Raw genomic sequence first — 8,419 nt, forward strand, 5'->3', positions numbered from 1 at the left:
TGGGAGAGTGTAGGAGGCAGAGTCTGAGGCCCAATGCCTTGGTCCTCAGCCCTCACCTCAATTAACTTTGCAGGGTCTTTACTTCTCCCTCTTTCCTGTCTTTCTCTTCTTCATCCACTTCTTCTGTCCACTTATCCAAATCTTTGACCCATATTTGCCCTTTTTGACACAATACTTTACCATAATGCTTCCTTATCTTACAAACCCCACCCTATTGCTATATTTTTGTATACAGCACTAACAACCTTAGATGTTGACATGGCAGAGAATTTTTAATAAATAATAAATTATAATACAAGAAGATTGTATTGAGAATGGGAGGCATCAGCAAGGAGAGTTCCAGAAGTTGGAAGTAAAAAGAGAAAAGGACAAATCATAAATGCCAATCAGTGAGTTACCATTTTTATGCAATATTGATAGCATTGAGGCTGCAGGCTAGGCATTACACAGTCATGGGCACAATATGTCCAAAATGGTATCTGTATAAAAGGTATACAGAAGCTACCAGGTGTCAAAGAGAAAAAAAATCAAGATGGGAAGATCAACAGGTGAGTTGATAAGGCAGACTGCTTTTGATTGAATCCTGTCAAGAAGGTGGGTGCTAAGTGAATATGGTGCTCCATGAATAAGACTTTTGTAGGGTTGAAGTAGCTGTTCAAAAGTAAAATATAACACCTGAACAATTTCCTGGCCTCCTTGGAATAAGACAGAAATTCTGGATATGTGATGCTGCCATGGATTTTTCTTTTTCTTTTTTTTTTTCCAAGTGCCCTGTCCTACAAGGATGTTGGCAATCATGGATTTCCATGACTTTCTTGGCAATTTAGAGCGGTGGTTTGCCGTTGCCTTCCGCCCGGTGTTTTTATCGAGTCACCTTCTCTATTTACCCGGGTCTGGGACCGGTACTGACTTGGGCTGGCTTGCCCACCCAGTGGCTAGGTAGGCAATCGAGGTGAAGTTTCTTGCTCAAGGGAACAACGCGCCGGCCGGTGACTCGAGCCCTCGAACTCGGATTGCCGTCGTGACAGTCTTGAGTCCGATGCTCTAATCGGAGGTAATATTAATTTCCAAAATGTGAAAGCATTGAAATTTACTATATTCTATTCATCCACTTTTAAGATTCTGTCAGGGTCGGAGTTGAGAGTTGCAGAGAATAGTATGAGATTGGCAGTGATTTTGAGAAGGTGAAGATCTGAAAGAGGAAGTGTCATGCTGAGCTAAGTCATCTGCATGAGATTGGGTAGAGTTCACGGTGGAGAGATCATCGAGAGGGAGAAGAAACAAAATTGGAGAAAGAACAGCTCCCTGAGGAAGACAACTGGAGATGAGGAAGGGTTCTGAAGTAGTACCGTCAACCCTGACAGAGAAAGAACGGTTTAAAGGGAAGCTTAAAATAAGGTGGGAAGTCAAAAGTGGGAAACCAAAGGAAGTTTATTTAAATCGAGCTAAAGCATAAGTCTCCCATAAGTCTGTAAGCAATGAAGGCAAGATATGAGTTAAGTAGGAGGATATCGTTAGTGGATCTTGCTTGACGAAATCCATACTGACAATCAGATAGCAGAGTGAGATTCTAGATGTCGAAGGACGAGAGCATTTTGAAGGGTTTCAAAGGCCTTGGATGTAGTTGGAAATTATATCAATCGGATGCCAGTGAGAAGTATCAAAAGGATAGATCCTAGTTTTGAGAAGGAGGAAAAAAAGCATAGGATTCCCGTCATAGGCACATTACTTGAGGACCACATGAAGGATGCTAGGTGGACCATATGTCATTTTACTCTCTAGATTAAGAAGCACTCTGCGAACTTTCCGGGATGAAAAGGTGGGAAGAGGTATATGCCTAGATACAGGGAAAATCGGTTGGGTGTAATGCATCGGAAGGGTGGAGTTTGCTGCCAATAAAGAGTTAAATGAAGTGACTTTCTCATGAAGAGAAACGGTTATACAACCATCAGGCTCAAGGAGAACACCTGACAAAAACGTCGGTATGCAAAATCTCCATATATAATGGTTGAATCACTATAAAAAAAGAGGTAGTGCTAGTACATGTAGCAACATCACCTCGTGCACTTTTTTTTGTGTGTGTTTGTTTGTTTGTGTTTGTGTGTGCGTGTGCGTGTGCGTGTGTGTGTGTGTGTGTGTGACTAAAGTCAAAGAAAAAATATCGAAATCTTTTGATTTATATTTACAGGGGGGAAAGTAAACTCAGAAGTCTGTAGAAAAATGATTCGTCTTGCTTCTTGACTGTTCATTCAAATCGGCCGAAACCCGAACGTCAAAAAAACGTTTACATTTTTGTCTGGTAAGAGCGCGAATAATAATATTTCCTCTAGGTATCAATCAATAACGGTATGCTCATGTTTGAGCAGCCGTGGACCTCTCCACCATCCTTCGCCACTAAACTCGATCTTACGCTTTTCTTTCCACTTATACCATCGACAGCCCGCAAATATCTTTGATATTGTCGCTCAGTCTTGTCTTCGGTTTGCCTCTTCCTCAGGTTTCCTATCACCATCCCTGTCAGCAAGTTTTTCTCAATACTTTTACTTCTCATCACATGACCAATAAACTTTAATTTCCTCTTGTTCAAGATGTCCAACAGTCGGTCTTTACAATTTATTTTTCTCAGCACTTCATCATTCGTCTTCTTCTCTGTCCAGCTAATACGCAGTACTCGTCTGTAACACCACATTTCAAAACTATTGATCTTTTTCTTGTCTATCTACTTCAACACCCAACACTCAGAACCATATGATGCAATTGGGAAAACTAATGAGTTCAATAACCTCAGCTTTGTCCGTAATGTAATGCTTCGGTCTTTCCAGATGTTATTGAGAGCAATTGTGGCGCTTTTGGCAATGGTAATTCTTCTTTTTATCTCCGGTGAATCATCATATGTATTAGTTAAAACAGCTCCAAGATAAGTGAACTCTTTCACATTTTCCACAATCATTCCATTGATTGTAACAGTTCATCATTGTTCATTGCCGGTTATCTTTGAATCTTCATGATCTTAGTTTTCTTGGCATTAAGAAACAAGCCAGCCTTTTCGCTTGCTTCTCTAACTTTATCTAGTAGTTGTTGTAGTTCAGTGATACTGCTGGCAATCAAAACTATATCATCGGCGTACCTCAGATTTGATATTTTGTATCGTCCAACATCCACAGTTCCTTCAAAATTCTCTAGAGCACCTCTCATAATTGTTTCAGAATATATATTAAAGAGGTGCGGAGACCGAATGCAACCCTGTCGTACTCCTTGTTTGACTTCGAACCATTCTGTTAACCCATAAGTGGTTCTTACAGCTGCTTGTTGTTGGTCATACAAGGCTTTTATTAATTGGATGATGTGTTTTGGAAACTTCATATCGTACATGTTATTCCAGAGGATATCGTGATCAACAGTATCAAAAGCTTTCACATAATCGATGAAACACAGGTATAGGTCTTTTTGATGTTTTCTCTATGATCAATTTTAAATTTAGAATCTAGTTTCTGGTACCTTTTCCAGGGCGAAAACCCGCTTGTTCGTCTGCAATTTCCTCTCTTAACTTCAACTTCATTCTTTCAGCAATAATTTTCAACAAAATTTTGCTGCTGTGACTTATAAGGCAATTGTCCATTATTGTTGCATTGGAGTGCGTCACCTTTTTTAGGTATGGGAGTAAAGACTGATTTTACCCAGTCTTCTGGCCATTTTCTTTCATTCCATATTTTTGTACAGAGTTTGTAGAAGAAGTAGACTTCTTTTCCATCACATAAAACAAGTCCATCTTCAGTTTTGATAGTGTCCATTGTAGGTTTAAATTTTCGTGTGATGTTTCGTACTCCTTGGTAGAGTTCTTTAGTTGTCTTATTGATAGAACAGTTTTCAATTCTCTGGCAATGTTCATTTAAATATTTTTCCTTATCTTCTCGCAATAATCTTTGAATTTTTGTGTTTTGTTTTTTGTAAATTACTTTTTCAACTGGATTATTGATACCTTTTTATTTTAGACATCTTCTTGTTTCAATTTCACTTAGTGTTTTTTCAGATATCCAGGGGGAATTTGTCTTTTTGGCGATAGTTTTCTTAAGCAGTGCTCAGCAGAGTTCTTTTCCTTCTTCCCACAACTCATTTGGTGTTTTATCATCTTCACATTGATTGAGTATTTCAAATTTGTTTGACACTGCAATTCTGTAATTGTTATCAAGAGTTTTGTAGTCGAGCTTTATAGGTGTAGTTGGACGCTCCATCTTTTGGAGTCTTATTTAAAGTCGATAGTTAGTAGTTGGTGGTCACTGTTGCAGTCGGCACCAGTCTTGTTTTGGAATTTTTTATGCAACTCTTCCATTTTTGGTTCAGCACAATGTAGTCAATTTGGTTGCGTGTTCTTTTTGTTGGTGAAAACCACGTGTAACAAGTGTTCTTGGGTGGTGTTGGAACAATGTATTGGCTATAACTAAATTATTTGTACTACAGAATTCAATAAAAATCTTTACCTCTTTCATTTATATCTCCAAGGCCGAATTTTCCACAGGTGTAATTTTTTAGATTATTTTTTCCTACTTTGGGCGTTGAGGTCTCCCATGATTATATTTACATCTCTGTTAGGGATTGTGTCTAAAGTATCTTGGAGAGAGTTATAAAAAATTTCCATTTCTTCATCACTTGCAATATTGGTTGGTGCGTAGCATTGTATAATACTAATATTATGAGTTTTTGCTTGTATTCTGACTTTTAAAATGCGATCATTTATTGGGCTGTACCCAATTAGTGCATTTGCAGTTTTTTTCGTAAGAATCATAGCAACTCCGTGACTATATTTCCTTCTTCTTTTCAGAAAAAGAACTGTCTTGTTTTCTTTAGTTTTGAAACTTCCATTACTTTTCCAACTGGTCTCACTTATTCCTAGTATTTGAATGTTGTATCTATCCATTTCGTTACTGACAGTATGTAATTTACCCATCTCTTTCATTTTCCTTACGTTCCACGTTCCGATTTTTAATGTGTTTCTTAATTGGACCTGTTTTCTTTATCTTCTTTGTCTTCCAGATGCATGTTTAACATTGTCAGCCTGGTTGCCCACTAACTAACGCGCCCCTTGATAACCCACGCGACGGGCGATGTGGTATGAATTATCGTTTCTGTATTTAATCATTGGTGTAGAGGTTTGTCAGGAGAAAATAAAAGTTGAGTGGAATCCCCCAGGCTCCTTCTCAACTCGCAGTCTCCAACTAATTAGGAGGAACTATCTCTGCCGCTTTTAAAACAGTTACACTGTAATACGCCAGACATATTATTTGGTGAAACCAGTAATCAGTAGAACTGAAGGTGTTTTCACCAGATATCCACTGCCCTGCTGCCGACAGTTTCACCGCAACCCTGGTATAGGGAGCTAATAGGGTGCTATCCTTGTTCAAGGGAACCCCTCTAGGTATATTAGGTTTATATTTGTTTCTTAGTACAGCTTTACCATCTAACTATCAGGTTAGAGGCTGATGGCTGTGGAGTAACTGCATGCGAGTAGTCAAACGAAGCCCAGTAAAGGAGGATGGCGAGGCGCGATACACCCGCCCCTCGTGCAGAACTGTATTATTTCTATCACTCAAAGTCTGGTATTGCCTTTTCAGGGCCTCACGACCCTTGGTAAATCGATTCATAAATTGCTGATTATACTTCTGTGGACAAGCCCTCTTGCTCGTTACCTCGACTGAATAACGCGAAGTGTTAAGGTCGCCTTGCTATATAGATATAGATGTATGTATGTACATACATACATACATACATCTATATCTATCTATATATATAGACAATCGCGCACACACACACACACACACACACGCGCACGCACGCACACACACACACACACACACACACACACACACACACACACACACACACACACACACACACACACACACACACACACACACACACACACACACACACACACACACACGAAAGGTGAATTAATGTACAAAAGAAGGAAAGAAAGAAAAAAAAAAATCGTTAACAAGATGATTGAGGTGGTGACGTGGTTGGTAGTGACGTCATACTGTGGCACAGATCGTCTTCCTCCTCGTGTGGGAGACGCAGCCGGTCTTCTCCGCCGAGGCCCACACAGGCGCCCCGACGATAGCGGGCGCCTCGTCCTCCACAGCACACCCAGTCAGCCTCAGCACGTACTGCCGGCCTAGCCCAGACTCGAAGAGAAGGGGTAGACGGCCCGGTAACGACGACGCGGATGGGCAGAGTCGTAAAGGCCCGAAGACCGCGAAGAGGAGGTGCCAAGAGACAGGCGAGTAGTCTCTCGGCGACTGCCGATATCTCCCAGATACAACCGTAACCGTGCCAGGCCGAGGAGTGAGCAGGTGAGGCTACGAGGAATGGCAGCTTCCGGGGCAGCTGAGGCGCGATGGAGTTGGAATGGAGAGAGATCAGATGCTAACTGCTGCCAAAATGAAGTTTAGACATTTTTTCAAATTATTTTCTGCTAAATGATTTCTAAAGCCATGTGTGTATACATTTCCATTTATATAATAAGAGGGGGGATGAGAAGGTACTTTTACCTACGTCATTTATAGGAATTTTGCACGAAAACTTGGCTCACCATTCCGCGAGATTTTTATCAAATATCTACTTCAGTTTCAGATATATTCGTATGTTTACGCTCCCCTTTAAGAGAAGAGGGTACCTCAAAAACAAAAGTTTTTGGCCAAGGTCCCGAAGAAACTGTTGCAAGGAAATATAGGACCATCAGGACACTTATTTTTGAGCAAAGGTATATTCAGCCTTTCGAAGATTGCATTCACAATGATTCTTTGCAGAATAGAAGTCAAACTTAGTAACAGGAGTAGTTTTCCCATACCCATAAGATGGTCCTTTGTTAGAACAGCAGTAGAACAGGAACGATTGAACCATGGCTTACTTTTTTTTTCTTCTTTTTTTTCTTTTTTTTTGACAAGAGGGATTGTAAGCTTCCATGCCAGAAAGAAACACGGAATACAGGCGGGTATTTCTCTACTAGCGGTTTGATGTGGCCAGACATTTCCCGACTTCTTGAAGTTTATGAATTTTATTGATTATATCTTGAGCATAGTAATCATTTATTTCTCACTACTCACGCGAAGAGGAGAGCAAGGAACATTAGGGACCTCTTGCTAAAGAGCAGGTCCTTGAAGAGGATGTAAGTTTACGGCCTCCTCTGCTGGTGTTGATAAGCTGCGGATATGGTGGTGATCTGGTGATCCAAGCAGTATATGTCGCGTAGATTATAAGGACAGAGATAAGAAGCGGAAACTGCTTCATTGCCATGCAGACTGAATGCTGATGCAGGAAGGGGCAAAGGTGCAATATAAAAGAGAAGTATCCATTAACGTGAACACATTTTCCCAACCGCAAATGTGCATCGAAATACCAGATGCCCATCCGCGCAAAACCATATGTAGGGAAATGCACGCGGCGCGAAAAGGCACGTAGGAAAATGCTCAAGGTCTATATAACTTATATAGACCTTGGGCATGCTCACTACCTGCGTCACTACCTGTGGAGCCATTTCATATGATGAACATTGGAGTCTTCTAAATATAGAACTTCAGAGTCTCGTGGTAAGAGGTGAGGTTTGTCGAAGAAGGCAGCAAAGTCAGTTAAGAGCTTAAGAACAGTATAAAAAAAAACGTAAGAAAATAAGTAGGCAGATTTTAAGCCATACGACATCAAAATTCAGTTGATCCAAAATTCACGAGATAAGTGAAACAATTGTGTTGATCTTGTAACAGACACGCATACCACCTTTATAGCGGAAATGGGGAAGAATATTAAAGTGGGAGATATGACAGAGATCAGACAGAACTGTACCTGACACCTGAGTTTCAGAAACACGAATGATATTAGAAAAGGTAGGAGTGACGTGGTGGCCCGGAGAGGGATAGCTAGAGGGGAAGCCTCTTATGTTAGTGCAGTGGACGGGGGAGGGAGAGAGGACAGGGACAAGTAGCAGTTGTAGAGGTAGAAGGCGGTGGGTCACAGGAGGGATAGATTTTAATAGTGTGATGACCTTTTTATTAACAGTTGAGAGTAGTTTTTCATATATATAGTAGGGAAAATTAAATATTATAAGATGGGAAGATACATCTCTTATAAGAGTGAAGAAAAGGTGTTTCGTATATGTGCAAATATTTGTATCTATATGCATTTAATCGTGTACTCACACAGGTACACACACACGTGCTCGTGCATGCACTTGCATATGTATATAAGTTTATATATTATATATTTATAATATATATGATATATGATACACATATATATTATAATATATATAATTATGATACATTTATATATATACATACATATATATATAATATATATATGTATATATATATATATATATATATATATATATATATATATATATAAAACAAAGAGCTAGACTAACACG

The sequence above is a fragment of the Penaeus monodon genome, chromosome 42 (genome assembly GCF_015228065.2).
Source record: "Penaeus monodon isolate SGIC_2016 chromosome 42, NSTDA_Pmon_1, whole genome shotgun sequence".
NCBI classification, from domain to species: Eukaryota; Metazoa; Arthropoda; class Malacostraca; order Decapoda; family Penaeidae; genus Penaeus; species Penaeus monodon.